This window comes from Bos javanicus, chromosome 2 (genome assembly GCF_032452875.1).
Source record: "Bos javanicus breed banteng chromosome 2, ARS-OSU_banteng_1.0, whole genome shotgun sequence".
Classification (NCBI taxonomy): domain Eukaryota; kingdom Metazoa; phylum Chordata; class Mammalia; order Artiodactyla; family Bovidae; genus Bos; species Bos javanicus.
The window spans coordinates 17668339-17689710 of NC_083869.1; the positions used below are offsets into that span (position 1 = coordinate 17668339).

Here is a 21372-nt window from a genome sequence, read left to right on the forward strand (position 1 = left end):
TGAATCAGCCATAGGTATACATATATCCCCTCCCTTTTGAACCTCCCTCCCATCTCCCTCCCCATCCCACCCCTCTAGGTTGATACAGAGCCCCTGTGTGAGTTTCCTGAGTCATACAGCAAATTCCCGTTGGCTATCTATTTTACATATGGTAATGTAAGTTTTCATGTTACTCTTTCCATACATCTCACCCTCTCCTCCCCTCTCCCCATGTCCATAAGCCTATTCTCTATGTCTGTTTGACACATTTACTTTATATTCCAAGTCACTGGCTGCTGTGTTGAAAACAGACCATCAGGAATAAGAGGAGAAGGGTGACCAGCTGAAAGCCTCCACCATGAGCCAGAAGAGAGATGATGAGGCTCAGAGCAGGAGTACAGCAGTACGGATGGTGGAGAATGTCAGGATGCATTTTGATATTTGTAAATTCATTTATCAAGCTCGCATTGAGTGTCTTCTATTTGTCATGGCTGCCAATGGGGCAGAAATGGTCAGAAATGTGTCTAGAAAGATTCATAGGAAAAAATGAGGTATGAAAGGAAAAACTGAATTGTCTTCTTCAAAGAGAAGAAAATAAGAGACAGAAACACTTATAGTAAAATGGAAAATCATTAAGTGGTTATTAAAAAGGTATTTTAATTAAATGTCTATTTTATTCAATATCAAGAAATTTGTGTATAAGATGGTGGAGAATGCCATCCCAGTTCCTTTAAGAGCTCTGTTCCGTCTATTTTCCCTTACCTTGTCTCTACATTCCATGAAAATAAGACTTGACCTTTCCCCTTTTCATAATCCAGACATCTGGTTGCAGCATGTGGGGCATTTTTAAGGCACGAGAAGGGGAAGCGCTGATGTGAAACAAAGGGCAAGATGAAAAGGAGGGAAGAATGGGCGGGAGGAAAGAAACAAGGGAGGTTTGGTGAAGGGGATGGGCAAGCAAGACTCATCCCGCCCTCACGCCAGGGTCCACAAACAAGCAAGCAAACACTGACTTCAGATTGCATTTAATCAGGAACTAAACGGAAAGGGACGTAGCTGTTACACTCAGGGTTAACAACTACCACACTTTAAAAGTATAATGTATTAATTTGCTAGGACAGCCCTTACAAAGTACCACAGACTATATAGTTAAAAAAGAGAAATTCATTTTCTCTCAGTTCTGGAGGCTGGAAGTCTTAAGATCAAGATGCTGGCCAGGCTGACTTCCGGGCTTTGCTCTTTGGCTTGCAAGTGACTGTCTTACTGGGTTCTCATGTGGTGTTTCCTTTGACTCATGAATCTTTCGTGGCCTTCTGTGTGTCAAAACTGCCTCTTCTTATGAAGACACAATTCAATCCGTGACAATACTTATGCAATTTCATTTAATATTTAAAAAATTCTTCATTTATTCCTTTAATCCATGTTGGAGTTTAAAACTTTAAAAAGAATGCAGAGAATGAGATGGTTAGATAACATCACCAACCCAGTGGACGTGAATTTGAACAAACTCCCGGAGATGGTGAAGGACAGAGGAGCCTAGCGTGCTGCAGTCCGTGGTGTTGCTAAGGGCTGGACACGATAGTGACTGAACAACACCAGCAAAGCTTATTAATTAAATATACCGTAAAATAGTCTTTAGTAGAGTTGCAACAAATACGCAATAAACATTATTTGAACTTACCACCTTTTCATCACTAGGAAACAAAAGTTTGATTAGCAAAATGAGCCTGATTCAGGCCATGTGTTATAACCATAGGTTTTTCAAGTAAAGTACTTAGGTTAATTAATACCTTCTATTATTCCCATAGAAAAGAAATGCAAAAAAGCAAAATGGCTGTCTGGGGAGGCCTTACAAATAGCTGTGAAAAGAAGAGAAGCTAAAAGCAAAGGAGAAAAGGAAAGATATAAACATCTGAATGCAGAGTTCCAAAGAATAGCAAGAAGAGATAAGAAAGCCTTCCTCAGTGATCAATGCAAAGAAATAGAGGAAAACAACAGAATGGGAAAGACTAGGGATCTCTTCAAGAAAATCAGAGATACCAAAGGAACATTTCATGCAAAGATGAGCTTGATAAAGGACAGAAATGGTATGGACCTAACAGAAGGAGAAGATATTAAGAAGAGATGGCAAGAATACACAGAAGAACCGTACAAAAAAGATCTTCATGACCCAGATAATCACGATGGTGATCACTGACCTAGAGCCAGACATCCTGGAATGTGAAGTCAAGTGGGCCTTAGAAAGCATCACTACAAACAAAGCTAGTGGAGGTGATGGAATTCCAGTTGAGCTATTTCAAATCCTGAAAGATGATGCTGTGAAAGTGCTGCACTCAATATGCCAGCAAATTTGGAAAACTCAGCAGTGGCCTCAGGACTGGAAAAGGTCAGTTTTCATTCCAATCCCAAAGAAAGGCAATGCCAAAGAATGCTCAAACTACCGCACAATTACACTCATCTCACACGCTAGTAAAGTAATGCTCAAAATTCTCCAAGCCAGGCTTCAGCAATATGTGAAGCATGAACTTCCTGATGTTCAAGCTGGTTTTAGAAAAGGCAGAGGAACCAGAGATCAAATTGCCAACATCCGCTGAATCATGGAAAAAGCAAGAGAGTTCCAGAAAAACATCTATTTCTGCTTTATTGACTATGCCAAAGCCTTTGACTGTGTGGATCACAATAAACTGTGGAAAATTCTGAAAGAGATGGGAATACCAGAACACCTGATCTGCCTCTTGAGAAATTTGTATGCAGGTCAGGAAGCAACAGTTAGAACTGGACATGGAACAACAGACTGGTTCCAAATAGGAAAAGGAGGACGTCAAGACTGTATACTGTCACCCTGCTTATTTAACTTCTATGCAGAGTACATCATGAGAAACGCTGAACTGGAAGAAACACAAGCTGGAATCAAGATTTCCGGGAGAAATCTCAATAACCTCAGATATGCAGATGACACCACCCTTATGGCAGAAAGTGAAGAGGAACGAAAAAGCCTCTTGATGAAAGTGAAAGTGGAGAGTGAAAAAGTTGGCTTAAAGCTCAACATTCAGAAAACGAAGATCATGGCATCCGGTCCCACCACTTCATGGGAAATAGATGGGGAAACAGTGGAAACAGTGTCAGAGTTTATTTTTCTGAGCTACAAAATCACTACAGATGGTGACTGCAGCCATGAAATTAAAAGACGTTTACTCCTTGGAAGGAAAGTTATGACCAACCTAGATAGCATATTCAAAAGCAGAGACATTACTTTGCCAACAAAAGTTCATCTAGTTAAGGCTATGGTTTTTCCTGTGGTCATGTATGGATGTGAGAGTTGGACTGTGAAGAAGGCTGAGTGCCGAAGAATTGATGCTTTTGAACTGTGGTGTTGGAGAAGACTCTTGAGAGTCCCTTGGACTGCAAGGAGATCCAACCAGGCCATTCTGAAGGAGATCAGCCCTGGGATTTCTTTGGAAGGAATGATGCTAAAGCTGAAACTCCAGTACTTTGGCCACCTCATGCGAAGAGTTGACTCATTGGAAAAGACTGATGCTGGGAGGGATTGGGGGCAGGAGGAGAAGGGGACGACAGAGGATGAGATGGCTGGATGGCATCACTGACTTGATGGACGTGAGTCTGAGTGAACTCTGGGAGTTGGTGATGGACAGGGAGGCCTGGCGTGCTGCGATTCATGGGGTCGCAAAGAGTCGGACACAACTGAGCAACTGATCTGATCTGATTGTTCTGTAAACAGAACAAAGATATAGAATATACTTTAAATCCACAATATTATATGTGAACACATGTATAAATCATGGGAAACTAAATGCATAAATAATTCCTATCATGATACAGTGTGTTCAGTTAGATCTCATTTATTACGTGGTCTTAAGATAAAATGTTTCAGAAATAAAATTAAAAGAGAATTTTCTACATATTTGGTTTTAAAAATTCTTGACAGGTTGAGAATAATAATTATGTCTATATCAAAGATAGGCTGATAAACTAATTTGGAAGGATCTTAATTCTTTACTAAAACCAAAAGTAAAAAAAAAAAAAAAAGCTCATTTAAAATACTGTGTGAAACCAATTCATATTTCTTATTATATTTCACTTTTTTGTGGAGCATTATAGTTTTGTGGAACTATAATTTGGGGTAAGTTCTTAGGAATAGAAGTCAAAACATTTATTACATTTTATGGAAATAGAAATGTGTGTTTGAGTATCTATTATATTTTCTAAAATTTTTTCTTTCAAGTACAAATAAATATTTATCTCTCCAAAAGGTACTGTTAATTTTCCTCTGCCCTTCTCTTTGAAGAAACCTATGGCTCACTGCAAAATCTGATGCTTTGACTTTGGAATTTCAGTCTCATAGCTATCCTGTGTCAGAGAAGGCAATGGCACCCCACTCCAGTACTCTTGCCTGGAAAATCCCATGGACGGAGGAGCCTGGTAGGCTGCAGTCCATGGGGTCGCAAAGAGTCAGACATGACTGAGTGACTTCACTTTCACTTTTCACTTTCATGCATTGGAGAAGGAAATAGCAACCCACTCCAGTGTTCTTGCCTGGAGAATCCCAGGGATGGCGGAGCCTGGTGGGCTGATGTCTATCGGGTCGCACAGAGTCAGACATGACTGAAGCGACTTAGCAGGAGCAGCAGCAGCAGCAACTATCCTGTGTGCTTGTTTAAACACTTGTTTATAAAGATGTGTTTGGCTGCTACCATATGTTAACTTCACAGTGGGCAAAGCTGTCAGTCAGTTAGACTGCCCTATTTTTTTCCAGTCTATTTTTTCAAGTTGCAAATTCTAAATAAGTAGTCTGTTAAATTATTTCACATAATTTAAAAATAGCATGTCATTACCATCAACCACCAAGTAGAATGATTTAATTTTAAATCCCTTCTCCATTCACTTACTGAAGAAATGATTCTGTGATCAATTTGACCTTTCACCAGCATAATTGCCAAGTAATTAACAATGATAAATGATTACCATCTAAATTTTAAGTAATCATTAAAGGATGGCATACACTTGGTACAAGCCAGGAAATGTTTTCTACAAAATATTAGAAACACTTATTTCACCCATTCAGTGCATACTTTTGAAATGTCTATTATGTGCCAAAATTGTCCTCAAGTTTATTTTCCTAAGCTAAATGATAGAAATAAGTGATATATTAGAAGGTATTAAGTGGTACAGAAAATAATAAAAGTCAGAAAGGGGAACTTGGAATATGTATGTGAGATTTAGAGGGTACAATTATAAGTAGGATGTTCAGAAAAGATGAGTGAGACATGTGGGCTTCTGGAGGAGGTACAGCTGACCTACCATCCTGACTTGTCTGGGACTAATGGTTTCCCAGGATGCATCCTGTTGCTAAAACCAGGGCCGTCCCAGCCTAGGCAAACCAGACAATTGACTACCTGAGGTGTGTTCCAGAGAGAGGAAGAAGAAGACAAAGGTCCTGAGAGGAGGGCATGTCTGGCAGTTTCAGCGACTAGTAAGGAGGCCAGTGTGGCTAGAGAGATGAGTTCTGTCATGGGAAGGGATCTCATCGTTCAGCGCCTGGTCATGGATGCCATGCCGCCTGAACCCACTCCTCAGCCCTGATGCACTCAACCCCAGATGCTGCTGATGGGCTTGCCCATGTTCTTTTCAGGGGTCTTGCCATCAGCTGTAAAGACTTGCCTCCTCCAAGTTGGGTGTTTCTTTGAGGGAGCAGCCCATGACTAATGATAACTGGCTAAGATGGGACTACAATGGCCTGGCCCCCTGTCCTCAACCTGGCTCAACTCAGCCTAGATTTGCCCCTAAAATTGATTGAGGCCTCATCTGTAACCAACTGCAATTCAGCTTTTCCCTTTGCCTCAGTTCCTTACCCTGGTGCCTCAGATGGTGAAGAATCTGCCTACAGTGCAGGAGATGCATGTTCGATCCCTGAGTCAGGAAGATACCCTGGGGAGGAAAATAGCTACCTCTCTAGTATTCTTGCCTGGGGAATCCCATGGACAGAGGAGTCTGGTGGGCTACAGTCCATGGGGTCACAAAGAGTCGGACACAACTAACAATTTCACTTTTCTTTTCAGTTCCTTACAGGTGGGTTTCCTGAGAGCACTCCTCAGTAAGCTTTCCAGCTGCGTCTCCATTGTAATATCTGTGTCAAACAAACCTAAGCTAAGACAGGACTTGAAAGTGATTTTGAGAGACAGGTAAAACCTCTGAAGGCTTTTGAAAGAAACTGAAAGCGGAAATAGTTTCTCTTCTCTCTCTCTCATTAGTCATGAAAGAGTACAGAGCTTTCTTAGTTGCCTATTTCAGATTATTCTTTTGAACTTTGTTGTGGTTATTGCAGAGGGTGGGAGAACTGGGCTATAACCCAAGTGGAAATTGTAGATTTGCTGAATGGTTGGCATTTCCCCCTTTGTTTCGACATGTGAGCAGTGGGAGGACCAACCCATATATTCCTAGATGAGTTACATCATACATTGAATTCCATTGTGTTATTGGGACTGTGGTGGCTGTTTTAAATAAAGTAGGTACACCAAAGTGAAACAAGCAAAAGGGAAATCTTTGCCCTCAAGGATTTTATTCTACTCTCTCTGATCCACTTTATTGAAACTGTTCAATAATAAATGGCTTACTCCAGCATACCTCAGGACCTTAATTTCCTGTGGAGCCAGCAGTAGTAGGTAGTGGTTGGGGAGACGAGGAAATATCAAATGGGAAAACAATGATCTCCTTTCTAGTTACACACAGCCACTTAAATGTCCAGCTACCCAGGACATGTATTAGGTGTATTTATTATGTCCAGCATTTTCATATTTCAGGCTTCACTGTAGGCCAACAATAGGCTCCAAATTCATATTACGTAGGAAAACAATGACTAGGAAAATATTAAGTAGGTGGTAGCTCGATTCTTCATCTTGTGTATGAAGAGGCCCTTTGTCCCACAGTTCAAATGTTGTTTTTAACAAACTTGTTCAGTGTAAAAGTCTCCCTGACATATGAATTTTTCCTGAGGATGTGTGAATTTTCTATATGATTAAAATTTTTTAGAGATGGACTATGGTTAATTGTGTTTATGGTCTGTGTGTACAGTCTTAGCTATTCCGATTCAGAAGTGAAAAAAAAAAAAAGATGTTTTGCTTGATAAACATTTATAAAGCTGTGAAAAGTACAGTTCTTTGAAAGTAGATCTGAATTTATTCCTGACTCTAAAACTGCTTTAGGTGCGACAGATCTTAGAGGGGAGAGGTCCTGTAACACAACGAGGTTCTAAAAAAATCAAGCAGGTTTTGAATGAATCTTTCACATGCATTTTTTAAAAACAACTGTATTTATTTATTTGTTTTTGACTGTGCTGCATTGTCATTGCTTTGCAGGCTTTCCTCTAGTTTGGGCAAGTGAGGGCCACTCTCTTGCGCTGCGTGGGCTTCTCACTATGGGGCTTCTCTTGTTGCAGAGCGGGAGCTCTAGGGTGCATGAGTTTCATCAGTTATGGCTCCGGGGCTTAGCTGCTCTGCAGCAAGTGGGAGCCTCCTGGATGAGGGATTGAACTTGTGTCTCCTGCATTGGCAGGCAGACTCTTGACACTGAGTGACCAGGGAATCCCCTCTTCCACATGAATTGAATTTAAAAAGTAGATGGTGGTGGGGACCCAAGTGTGGATTCTGGGGCTCACTAAACAGATCTACTGCTGCTGCTGCTGCTAAGTCGTTTCAGTCGTGTCTGACTCTGTGTGACCGCATGACTGCCGCCCACCAGGCTCCGCTGTCCCTGGGATTCTCCAGGCAAAAACACTGGAGTGGGTTGCCATTTCCCTCTCCAATGCATGAAAGTGAAAAGTGAAAGTGAAGCTGCTCAGTCCCATGGTCTGCAGCCTACCAGGCTCCTCCCTCTAGTAAATCCCTTAATCTTTCAGAGCTTTGGCTACCTTATCAATTTAATAGGACTGGTTCCTACTCTGTCTATCTCTAAAGAGAGAACCCTAAGAGATGCAGGTTCTATCCCTGAGTCAGGAAGATCCCCTGGAGGAGGACATGACTCCCCACTTCAGTATTCTTGCCTGGAGAATCCCATGGACCGAGGAGCCTGGTGGTCTATAGTCCATAGGGTCGCAAAGAGTCAGATACGACTGAAGCGACTTAGCATGTATGCCTGCTATCTATCTCAGAACTGGGTACACGTATTCACAGATGTCAGCATGACTTGGAAACCGTTCTTATTCCCATTACTTGCCTTATTAACCAACTACTTCAGCTGAAAATGATGATGTAAAAGGAAAGGCAAAGACAGGGTGATCCATAGTTCCTTTCCTTTGTACTCCTTTCTTACATATCAGTATGCCCAAAGTACACCGTGGGGGAAGGATGCATGAGTATCAAGAAGTGAAATAAAAACAGTTGAGTTAGTTTTGTGCAGTATTTCCACTGTTCTGTTAAGAATAGAATGTGCAAATTGTGTCATTTCTGTGATTCTGCATACATTAAATGCTCTATTTCTGTTCGAAACTGACATTGCACAACATAAAGATGAATGGTAAAATGCACACTAATTATTAAAAGTTTTGATTTTTCTTTCTGTTGAATGATGTTAAATGTCAAGCAAAAACATACAAATTAAAAGAGAGAGCAAGGGGAAAAAGGAAAAACTTTATTTTAGCAACTTTAATAGTACTTTTTTCCTGCTTTCCGACAAGGAATCCTTCATTTTTATTTTGCACTAGGCCCCACAAATTATGTAGCTGGCTTTTACTATGTGTGTGTCTGTATGACAAAGAGAAAGAGAAGTAGGGAAAGATAAAGAGAGGAAGCACATATGCAAGTGTGTCCACTCAGAAGCTGTATATAAACCTACTATGTGCTAGGCATGTGCCCCTGTATTAGGCTCTGATGCAGAAGTGAAGAACACAGACTGTTTGGCTGCTGGAGAATGATGAACCAGATTTGACACTTGTTGAAATAACAGGAGAACCTTCCAGTGAAAACAGTCTAAAAAACAGCTGGCCATGTATGTGTGGTGTTTTTAAAAGACATGAAGGTAAACATATCAATTTGAAAGTCATTTGCATAGAACCCGGGTCTCCCGCATGGTAGACAGATGGTTTACCGTCTGAGCCACCAGGGAAGTCATAGAAACAATAGATGTTATAATAACAGTGAAAAGATGAAACATATAAGGATGAACTTTAAAATAACTGTGTACCATTTCCATGAAAAACACTACTGAAAGACACAAAAGAAGACTTTAAATCAAAAACATTCTATGTTCTTGATGGAAATAATCAGCATAATAAAAATGTCAAATCTTCCTAAATTAATCTGTAAATTAAACCTGATCCCAATCTGTATAATGATAAGAATGTTTAAATTTTAGAACTAGACAAGCTGATTCTAAAGTTTATATGTAAAAATACATAAGCAAGAATAAAGAGGAAAATTTCAGAAAAATAAGGAAAATGAGAGAGGATTCCCTATTATATAAAAGTACTCCCTGTTTAAAAGTACACTAATTAAACTAGGTTGGAGCATGTTCATCAGTAAAACACAATAGAATGCCCAGAAATAGACCAAAAAATGCAAGGAAGTGATTTTTAAAAAACCAGCGTTTCAAATTAAGGAGGAAAGTAAAATTATTCAACAAATGGTTTTGCAGTGAGTGGATAGCAGTTGGGAAAAAATAAAACTTGGATTCCTACCTTACACTTTGCATGTAAATGAGTTCCAAATAGATCAAAGACCTAGACATAAAAATAAACTCATAAAAGTACAAATGTAAAACTTGGGAAAGTTTGCTCTAAATATCAGCAGGGGAAGGGTTTTACAAGTATAACATAAAACACAGAAGCCATAAAGCAATGATCGGTGAATTTGTTTCCATAATAATCAGAAAGTTTATAGGAAACAAAACACAACATATCTAGCACAAACTAAAATTTGAGAATATATGCAACACATATTAGAAGCAAATTCCTATAATTCGTAGGAAAAAAGGCCAACTATTCATACAAAATAGGAGTAAGGGGGGAAAGGAATGAAAAAGTAGTTTATTAAGAAGGAAATACAAATTGCTCTTAAATGTATACCAATCCTCACCCATTTATATACTACATTAGAAGCCACATTTCACTTATCAGACTGGCAAAAAAAAAAAAAAAAATTATAATAGAGTTACCAAGCATTGCTAGAGGGGTTGTAATTGGAATAACCTCAATAAAAGGCAGTTTCACAGGAGTCAGTTAAAATAACAAATGCACATTCTCTTACTCTTCATAGAGAAAGCAAGGGAATTCCAGAAAATCCTCTACTTTGGCTTCATTAAATACACTAAAGCCTTTGACTGTATAGATCACAATAAACTGTGGAAAATTCAAAAAGAGATAGAAATACCAGACCACCTTACCTGTCTCCTGAGAAATCTGTATGCAGATCATGAAGCAACTGTTAGAACTGGACATGGAACAACAGACTGGTTCAAAATTGGGAAAATCAAAGCTATATATTGTCATCCTGTTTATTTAACTTATATGCAGAGCACATCATGCAAAATGCCAGGCTGGATGAATCCCAAGCTGGAATCTAGATTGCTGGGAGAAATATCAATAACCTCAGATAATGCAGATGATACCACTGTAATAGCAGAAAGTGAAGAGAAACTAAAGAGCCTCTTGATGAGGATGAGAGAGGAGAGGGAAAAAGCTGGTTTGAAACTCAATACTCAAAAAACTAAGATCATGGCATCTGGTCCCATCACTTCGTGGCAAAAAGAAGGGGGGAAAGTGGAAACAGTGACAGATTTTATTTTCTTGGGCTCCAAAATCATTGCAGATTGTGACTGCAGCCATGAAATTAAAAGGCGTTTGCTCCTTGGAAGGAAAGCTATGACAAACCTAGACAGCATATTAAAAAGCAAAGACATTACTTTGCCAACAAAGGTCTGTCTACTCAAAGTTTTGGTTTTTCTAATAGTCATGTACAGATGTGAGAGCTGGACCATAAAGAAGGCTGAGCACCGAAGAATCAATGTTTTTGAACTGTGGTGCTGGAGAAGACCCTCGAGAGTCCCTTGGACTGCAAGGAGATCCAACCAGTCAGACCTAAAGGAAATCATCCCTGAATATTCATTGAAAGGACTTATGCTAAAACTTCAGCTCCAATACTTTGGCCACCTGATGGGGAAGGGGTTACTCATTGGGAAAGACCTTGATGCTGGGAAAGATTGAAGGCAGGAGGAGAAGCGGGTGACAGAGCATAAGATAGTTGGATGGCATCATTGATACAATGGATATGGATTTGAGCAAACTTAGGGAGACAGTGAAAGCCAGAAAAGTCTGGCATGCTGCCGTCTGGGGGGTCCCGAAGAGTTAGACACGACTGAGCGACTAAACAGCAATACTCTTAGCAATTCTAGTCCTAAGTACCTATTCTGTAAGTACAAAATGATGTTTATAAAAGATTGTAGTACACTTAAAGCAGACTAAATGTTTAGCATTAGAAGACTGGTTTAAAAAATATATATTTAAATAATGAAATTCAATGTGTCTCATGTGTACTGGTAAAAGATCTCCAAAATCTATTAAGTGCAAAAAGTAACGTGTAGAACAGGGTACACAACATATTAACATGTGGGGGGAAATTATATGTATTATATATATAATATAATTATACATATTATAATTACAGGCTTTCCTGGTGGCTCAGCAGTAAAATATCTGCCTGCAATGCGGAGATGCAGGAGACACAGGTTTGATCCCTGGGTCAGGAAGATTCCCTGGAGGAGGAAATGGAAACCCACTCCAGTATTCTTGCCTGGAGAATCCCATGGACAGAGGAGCCTGGTGGGCTACAGTCCATATGGTGATGACACACACAGCCTATTCCGAGAAGGTTCTGCAAGAGACTATAATTATGGTTGCCTTCTAGGAGATAAATTGGATGAGTATGGGTCAAGGAGAAAAATAGATTTTTTTTCACCTAAAATTACTTTGTACTTTTGAATTTGATACTATGTACATTACTCAGAAAAAAAAAATGTAGATTAAGAGGGTCAATATTTAAAACCAGTGAAAGATTTGAAATAGGTTAGATCTCTGAGTATAACAACATTAACATAAGAAAGCAAAAGGCCATGACAAACATCTATTTGAAGGAGGGAGACGTATCAGCTAGACACTATAGCAAAATGGACTAGGAAATAGAAAACAATAAAACAGTGTCACAGACAATGAAAGAATAGTGTTTGAAAAGGAAAAGATCTATATATTTAGCTATAAAATAGCTATAATACTTTGTATATTAATATATGCAAAAAAGGATGGCGTATTAGAAAAGATCAGTATACTTAACATAGATCGAGAAAAAACAACATTCTAATAGAAAAACGATCAAAGAATATGAAAGGATAATTCCTAAAACAAGAAAATACAAATTTCCAGTAAATGTATTAACTTGTAATTCTGCAAATTCAAATTAAACATAGAGGAAATGTTTGACTATACACTTAGAAAATTTTTCTTAAATTTAATGCAATTCTCAGTGCTAATGGAAACATCTACTGAGACAGTTATTTGGAAAGCAGTTTGTCAATATGTATCAAGCAACTTTGTAATTGTTAACAAATTTGATACTGCAATTTCTACTTCCAGGAATTTCTACCAAGGAAATAATCAGAGTGATATAATGCTAATGTTATTTTACAACATTATATCAGATGGCAAAACGGAAGTTAATCTCAATGTTCATCAGCGGGTCAATATTCTCAATGTCTCCTTCCTCCAGTTTTACAGCCTTCCAGTTAAGCCTCCTTCTTCCTGCTAGGGTGTTCTTTCTAAATTATACACATAGTAAAAAGAAGAAAAAAGAAGGAGGAGAATCCTTCAGCACTTTGTTGAATGCTGGTAACAGTCCAGACTCCTTGGAAAGTTTAGAGTCTTCTGTGATTTTGTATTGCTTTTCATTCTGGCCTTAATGGTCAACTTGTGTTTTCTGTCTCATGCAAACTGACCTGTTTTTAGTACCCTCAACTCACTTGAATGTTTAATGCTCATGTGTTTAGTCTGCCTTGAATGATGCCTGAGTCTGCACACAGTCACCTAATCAACACACACTGTCTTTCAAAAATTCAAGTGTAGAGTCTTTCCTGATTCCCCTTCTCCTACTTCCAACCCCCCCCACCCCCACCAGACAGAAGTGATCACTCCCTTATTAGTGCTTTATTTCATTTTGTTGTGTGTCTTCTTTGATAAGTAAACTGTAAACCACTTGACATCAGAGAATTCTCTTTTTATTTTCGGGACCTAGTTTAACATTTGTAGATTTTAAAAAAAGAAGGGAATGAGTTATCAAATACTACATAGAGGGAAAAGAGGAAGAAAATTCGTTGAATATGATAAGCAGTCATTGTTAACTCTGAAAGAACTGTTTCAGTTGATTAGCTGGGAGGCAGCAAGTAGTGAATGAATAGAGAACAAATAATCATTTCAAGTCTAGATGATTTCATTTTTTCCCAAGAGATTTATTATTGAATGGAAGGGGAAAGAAAGATAATAACTTAAAAAAATTATTTGAATTTTGTTTTTTATAAATAAATAGAAACGTAAGTACGTTTGCAGGCAAAGAAGAAGAAACTACAGCCAAATGAAAGTTCTGGCACATGGCAACATTAGTCTGATATTAAAATACGAGTATAGTGAGTGACCGGAGAAGGCAATGGCACCCCACTCCAGTACTCTTGCCTGGAAAATCCCGTGGACGGAGGCGCCTGGTAGGCTGCAGTCAATGGGGTCGCTGAGAGTCGGACACGACTGAGCGACTCCACTTTCACTTTTCACTTTCATGCATTGGAGAAGGAAATGGCAACCCACTCCAGTGTTCTTGCCTGGAGAATCCCAGGGACGGGGGAGCCTGGTGGGCTGCCATCTATGGGGTCACACAGAGTCGGACACAACTGAGGTGACTTAGTAGTAGTAATATAGTGAGTGACTCCATAGATTGTGCATTACATTTATTATTGGTAAGTAGGATGAGGAACTCTTGTTGGCTCTGTCATTTTCCCAACCCTTTTCCCAGCCGCCCCCAAAGGAAGAAATACTAATCAGATCAGTCTAACATTTGATGGTACCAGTCAGGTTCAGAGTCAGTGATTATGAACCCTGCGGGTTTTATGTATCTTCTTGTCTACTTGGTGCTAGGTATGTGGAACAAACAAGCTTTCTCTTCCTTTCTTCCTAGCAATATCATATGACTATTTCTATATCTGTTAACCTTTTATATTTTCCACCTGCTTATCTTCTGTAAAATTTCTTCAGATCTGTCCTTTAAATTTACCAGTATTTTTATTCCATTGTGCATAATATGTGTTTTAACTAATCAATTGAGACTTTTTTAACGGTTGTATTTTTCAAAATTTTTATTGGAATATAGCTGGATTATAATGTTGTGTTAGTTTCTGCTGTAGAGCAAAGTGAATCAGTTGTTTGTATACATGTACTTTTTTTTAGATTCTTTTCCCACATAGGTTATTGCAGAGCATTGCTTACAGTTCTATCTCTATCTCGTAAAGTTTTGTCTGTTTTTTTTCCCCCAAATGTTTCTGGTTTTAGACGTGAAGCCTCTTATTACTCACCTTATTTATCATTTTTTAATTTTTTAACATGTTATGGTAAATTTTGTGTTTGTTCGGTAACATGAATATTTGAAACTTTTGGGAGACTAGATCTGATGTTTGCTGCTTCTGATTCTCTCATGCATTTGTTTGCTTATATATTTCTTATACTGACTGATTTAGTTGATATTAATTTGTGGGATTCTCAAAGCTTTAAACAAAAGATGTGTTTCTCCAAAAATCCTCTTCTGTGTGAAACCACATGTGCCACTGACCTGGGACCACTGGAACTTCTTTTCAGGTCTCCAGCTTCAGGAGAGAGCTGATCTCCTTTAGGTCCCTGTTTTGTCCCTAGGTTGCTCCTCTGGGGGCTGGCAACCAGCACCAGGTCAGTCTGCCTTGGTGGCTTAACACTGCTGTGTTTTCTTTCCCCCATGTCCAATGAACCCAGAAGTACATGATATTCCCCCTCCTGTTTTCTTGTAGACTCCTTCCAGTCAAGCTTTCTCCCGTCATTCTATCAAACCTGCTCTTCCTTGGGTTGCCAATAGCCTGGTTGTTACTCATTACACCTGCCATTTCTCAGCCTCATCTCTGTTGCTGTGACAGTTTTATGTGTCACCTTCTCTGGGTCATAGTACCCAGGTATTTGGTCACACATTTATTTAGATGTTTTGGTGAAAGTGTTTTGGGAAAAGATTTACACTTAAATTGGTGGACTTTGAGTAAAGCAGATTGCCCTCCATAATGTGGGCGGGCTTCATCCATTCAGCTGAACCCCTGAACAGAGCAAAAGACTGACATTTCCCCCAACAAGAGGGATTCCATAGCAGAAGGCCCAGGGACTTGAACTGCAGCATCAATGCTGCTTGGGTCTCCAAATTACCAGTTCCCTCTGCAAATTTTGGACATGCCAAACTCTGTAATTGTATAAGCCAATTTTTTAAAAAACAAACACAATACTTACATCTATCCTACCTATGGGTTCTCATTCTCTGAAAACCCCAACTAATACACTCACCCTATTAGTAGTATTAGATTGAGTTGGTCATTCTCCTCTTTTAAAAATATTTCTTTACTTGATTTCCATACTAATATATGCTCCTGATATATATATATATATATATATATATATATATATATTTTTTTTTTTTTTTTTTTTTTTACAGCCTCGTGGTGGTTAAGTTTCCTTTGTTGATTCTGGCTCATCTTCCCAGTCTCTAAATGTTGGATGTTCCAGAATGGACAGCGGAGGCTTTAGATCTCTTCTCTACACTTGTTCTCATTAACCTCATCAAGTCTCAGAGTTGTAACATTACCTTTACACTGATATACCAACATATTCCAAATGTATGTTTCTAGTCCAGACCTCTTAACTCATATTTCCAGCTGCTTAATTCTAAATTTATGCTTATTATCTGATATGTATCTCAAAGTTAACATTTTCAAAACCAAATTATTAAGCATCCTCTCTTTCCATCCCCCTCAAGCCAAACTGCTCCTCCCTACAATTTCCATATAGTAAATATAGAATATTACTGTTCTAATTGCTCAGGCCCCAAACCCATGAGTTATTGCTGGATTCTTTTCTTCCTAAACCCCTACATCTAATCTGTTATGGAATCCTGGTGCCCTGCTTTTATCTTATAACCAGAATCTAACCACTACTTACCACCTGCTTTCCCCACACTGTGACAAGCCATAGTCACATTAGTCCCAAGTATGGGGTAGGCCAAAAAAGCTCGCTTGGGTTTTTCCATCAGATATTACCAAAAAATCCAAAGGAACTCTTTTTGTTTGTTTTTTAAGATTTATTTATTTGTGTTTATTTTTGGCTGTGCTGGATCTTTGTTGCTGTGGGATTTCTGTAGTTTCAGTGAGCAGGGGGTACTTTTGGTTGCTGTGTGCAGGCTTCTCATTTGCGGCGATTCTCTTGTTGCAGAGCATGGACTCTACGTGCTGCTGCTGCTAAGTCGCTTCAGTCATGTCCGACTCTGTACAACCGCATAGACAGCAGCCCACCAGGCTCCCCCGTCCCTGGGATTCTCCAGGCAAGAACACTAGAGTGGGTTGCCATTTCCTTCTCCAATGCATGAAAGTGAAAAGTGAAAGTCAAGTCGCTCAGTCGTGTCCGACTCTTAGCGACCCCATGGACTGCAACCTACCAGGCTCCTCCGTCCATGGGATTTTCCAGGCAAGAGTACTGGAGTGGGGTGCCACTGCCTTCTCCGGGACTCTAGGTGCAGGCTTCAGAAGTTGTGGCACACAGGCTTAATTGCCCCATAGCATGTGGGATCTTCCCAGACCAGGGATGGAAGCCATGTCCCCGGCATTAGCAGGTAGATTCTTAACCACTGGGCCACCAGGGAAAAATCAACTTTTTAACAACATACAACAAAAAAACTCCACAGTAAAGGAATACCTTCTAGCTTGATACATTATATCTTTCCTTTCCTCTCCTCCCTGCTCCCCCCAAAGGAACTTTTTGACCAACCCAGTAGTTCTTATCTCTCTGCTGATCTCTGGGCTTATACCCATCCCTTAAGGCACTCTGCACTCAACAGCCAGAATGAGTCTTTAAAAGTACAAACCCCACCTATCACTCCTCTGCTCAAAACTCTGAAGCTTTTGCAATTTGCTCAGAGGAAGAGCTGCAATCAATTCCCTGAAAGACCCAGCACAATCTCTCTCCCTCTCACCTTATTCCCTTCCCTCTCTGCGCTGGCAGGTGCTTTGTTGTTTCTGCTGCTTGAAACGCTTTTCCCGCAGATTTCTGCAGTGCCCTCTTTCAACTTTTCCAGTCTTTCTTTCATGGCCACCTCCTTGGTGACACGCCTTCCTGGTTATCCGTGTAAAACCCAGCATATCTCCCATCCTCTATTTGTCATCCTTCCTTTATTTTTCTCCGTGGCATTCATCTAGCAACTACACATTTTACTTTATTTCGTCTGTCTGCCCTTCAACTAGAGCATCAGTTCAATAAGGATAAGAATTTTGCTTTATTCACTGCTGTATCCTCAGTTTCTAAATACCATCCCTCATAATAGGAGACACTCAATAAATATTTGTTGAATGAATGAAAAATATTGCCGTAAATACCCATTCTTGGCAAAGGTATGGGGAAAGATGCAATCTGTCACATTGAGGAGGTAAGTATAATTTGGTGCCATATTTTTAGAGGTTTCCATTCTGCAGTGAGCCGTTCACTCACAGTGAATACATTTGCACCTAGACCTGCTCAGCTTCTATCATTTTCATTACCTGCCTGGCCTGTGCAGTTGTTGCATTCGCCCCCCTCGGCCCACAGTTGTTTTTTATTTCCATCTTCCCTTAATTGACCTTCTCTCTGCTCATGTAGCCACAGTAAGAACACTCAAAATTCTTCAAGTAGCATGTTCTTTAGTGCCTCTTAGCCACTGTATAGGAGAAGGCAATGGCACCCCACTCCAGTACTCTTGCCTGGAAAATCCCATGGACGGAGGAGCCTGGTGGGCTGCAGTCCTTGGGGTCGCTAAGAGTCGGACACAACTGAAGTGACTTAGCAGCAGCAGCAGCAGCAGCCACTGTATATGGGGCTTCCTCGGTGGCTCAGTGGTAAAGAACCCACCTGCAATGCAGGAGACACAGGTTTGATCTCTGCGTCCAGAAGATCCTCTAGAGAAGGAAATGGCAACACACTCCAGTATGCTTGCCTGGGAAATCTCATGGACAGAGGAGCTGGCGGGTTACAGTCAGCTTTTGCAACCCTTTAGGGTTGCAAAGAATCAGACACAACTGAGCATGAGCCACTGAATTTGTTGTTTCTTCTGCTTTTTCTTCTGTTTCCAGCCTAGACACTGCCCACTCTTTCTTCTAGACTTCGTTCAGGTGTCAAAGCCTCCAGAAGCGTTCACTAGACACCTTGGCAGCGGCTCTTTTCTGGATCCATATAACGTTTGTGTAGAATTTAATGATAACTCTAGCATGTGTTGCATTGCATTTGAGTGTTTGGTTGGGTTCCTGTCTCCCCATGAGACTGAACACAAACTTAATGTTTTCAACCTCGTCTCCAGGACTCTAAAGCAGGGTTGTTGCTGTTGTTCAATCGCTAAGTCTTGTCTGCCTTTTTGCGACTCCTTGGGCTACAGCAAACCAGGCTTCCCTGTCCTTCCCTGGGGTTGGCACTACAGATTTGGTTGCCTGAAAAAACATCATTGAATATCTTTTCCCGTATTTCTGTTCATGCCCACCTTTTTTCCACCTAAAATGCTTGAAAGTTGCTTGTATGACATTAAAATGACCATGGAAGCATCTTAGCATAATTTCAATACAGATCAGATACCTAGGGTTGTTTCTCAGAAGCGTAAGCTGAGTGCCAGAAACAGCTCCTGTGCCAGATTTGCTGCCATACTTTGACTGAAAAAGTATAAACTGGAATTGTTTTCATCTTCAGAACAGTGATAAGATATCTTATCAGTATCTTACAGTAATCAGATTTATTGGCTTATTTGCATATTTTTATATAAATAGTTGGCCAGTACTTTGGCCACCTCTTGCAAAGAGTTGACTCATTGGAAAAGACTGATGCTGGGAGGGATTGGGGGCAGGAGGAGAAGGGGACGGCAGAGGATGAGATGGCTGGATGGCATCACCGACTCGATTGACGTGAGTTTGAGTGAACTCCAGGAGATGGTGATGGACAGGAAGGCCTGGCGTGCTTCGATTCATGGGGTCACAAAGAGTTGGACACAACTGAGCGACTGAAGTGAACTGATATAAAAAGTTAAGGTTTCAGAATAAAATGGTCAACTAGAATTGTGTGGCTCCCTTTCTTCAAGTACCCAAAGGGAAACATGCCTTTATTCTTTTCTTCTAAATCTAAGACAATATTAATGAGGCATGAACCTAGATTGTGTAACATGTTTTGAGCACTGATCCACAGTGCCAGAATCAAGTAACTCCACACCCTAAGAAGTGGCTGTAACCCAGGATGACACAATCTGTATTTGTCAACTTGCCAATTAAAAAAAAAAGAAATTGTTTAAAGGCCCTTTGTTGTATAATAATGTTTTATTCAGAAGGAGAGCCAGAAGGAGAGGAAAAGTTGGATTGATACAAAAGGCAATTCTTTCCATTTCCCACTTTATCCCACAAGCAAATCAATCCTTTGCTTTAGTATTGCTAATGCCTCCTCCAACTTTATGCAATGGGCCTTCTCCCAAGCTGCCATTCAGCTGCTAAAGTCAGAGCTGAGTTTCTCCACCTCTCCATACCAACTGGACAGTAACAGAGTGGAAGGATCCTGGATGATGGCTGGAGATTATTTTTAAATGTGGTTTGTCCCTATTTTGTTCAAGAACACAGAATTAAAACACACACATACACAAGAAGCAAACACATAGGCAAGAGAGCCTTTTCTGATCCTGGAAGAACTGAAGCTCAGAGGGAACACTCTGGTCTCTGGCCTCAGATTTTGAGAGTCCAGAGCAAAACACATTACTTGATTGCTGAGGTAAATGTTGACATTTGTAGTCAGGCTGATGACTGAAACACACTGAAAAACAAAAGTAAATCTTATGACTTGGACCAAGCTTGTTTTTAGCATTCTTTTCTGTCTTACTAATAAGTAGGACCTAGCCCCATACTGAAATACCATGTAACAGAAACTTTAGAACTTTCTCCATAACTTAAATAATAATGCCATTTAAATGAGACCTGATTCTTTCACTATGCAGATTAAACTTGACAATCAAGTGCTTTTACCTCTTCAGCTTTGAATAAAATATTTTTAGATGTAAATTTTTTAGTCCTTATAATGCACATAATAAGTAAAAATATTCTGATCAAGCGAAATTGTATTTTTCTATCCTAATCATGAATAATCATGAATCCTAAACATTAAAAAAACTAAGATCATGGCATCTGGTCCCATCACTTTATGGCAAATAGATGGGGAAACAGTGACAGACTTTCTTTTCTTGGGCTCCAAAATCACTGCAGATGGTGATTGCAGCCATGAAATTAAAAGATACTTGCTCCTTCAAAGAAAAGCTGTGACCAACCTAGACAGCATATTAAAAAGCAGAGACATTACTTTGCCAACAAAGGTCCATCTAGTCAAAGCTATGGTTTTTCCAGTAGTCATGTGTGGTTGTGAGAGTTGGACCATAAAGAAAGCTGAGCGCCGAAGAATTGATGGTTTGGAACTGTGGTGGTGGAGAAGACTCTTGAGAGTCCCTTGGACTAAATCAGTCAATCATAAAGGAAATCAGTCCTGAATATTCATTGGAAGGACTGATGCTGAAGCTCCAATACTTTGGCCACCTGGCTAATACTTTGGCCATGTGAAGAACTGATTCATTGAAAAAGACCCTGATGCTGGGAAAGATTGAAGGCAGAAGGAAAAGGGGACAACTGAGGATGAGATAGTTGGATGGCATCACTGACTTGACGGACATGAGTTTGAGCAAGCTCCGGGAGCTGGTGATGGACAGGGAAGCCTGGCGTGCTGCAGTCCATGGGGTTGCAAAGAGTCGGACATGACTGAACAACTGAACTGAACTGAATCATGAATAAACTGAAGAATTATTACAGGGTAGGGTTTTAAAGGTGCATCAACAAACCAGAAAATAAGGTACTTGAATATGTGTTTTTAATATACAGTGATGAGACTAGAAGTGATTAACATTATAATTTAGTATTTGGGTGGGTAATAAGATATTTCACAAAAACTGCCCTTTTAGTCTGAGGTTTAGAGAAGCACACATCCTGCAGTGACTATTCTTTTTTGTCAGCCTGGTTCCCCATTCTCCCTTTTTACTG

General features: G+C 39.9%; 1 long non-coding RNA gene across 1 annotated transcript in view; it reads right to left on the bottom strand.

Moving 5' to 3' along the window:
- Positions 1 to 3151: 3151 nt before the first annotated feature.
- Positions 3152 to 21372, bottom strand: part of LOC133257742 (uncharacterized) — a 28304-nt gene continuing 10083 nt past the window's right edge. Inside the window, exon 3 of the long non-coding RNA XR_009739683.1 lies at positions 3152 to 3708. This is a non-coding gene — a long non-coding RNA (uncharacterized LOC133257742). The remainder of the gene's footprint in view (positions 3709 to 21372) is intronic.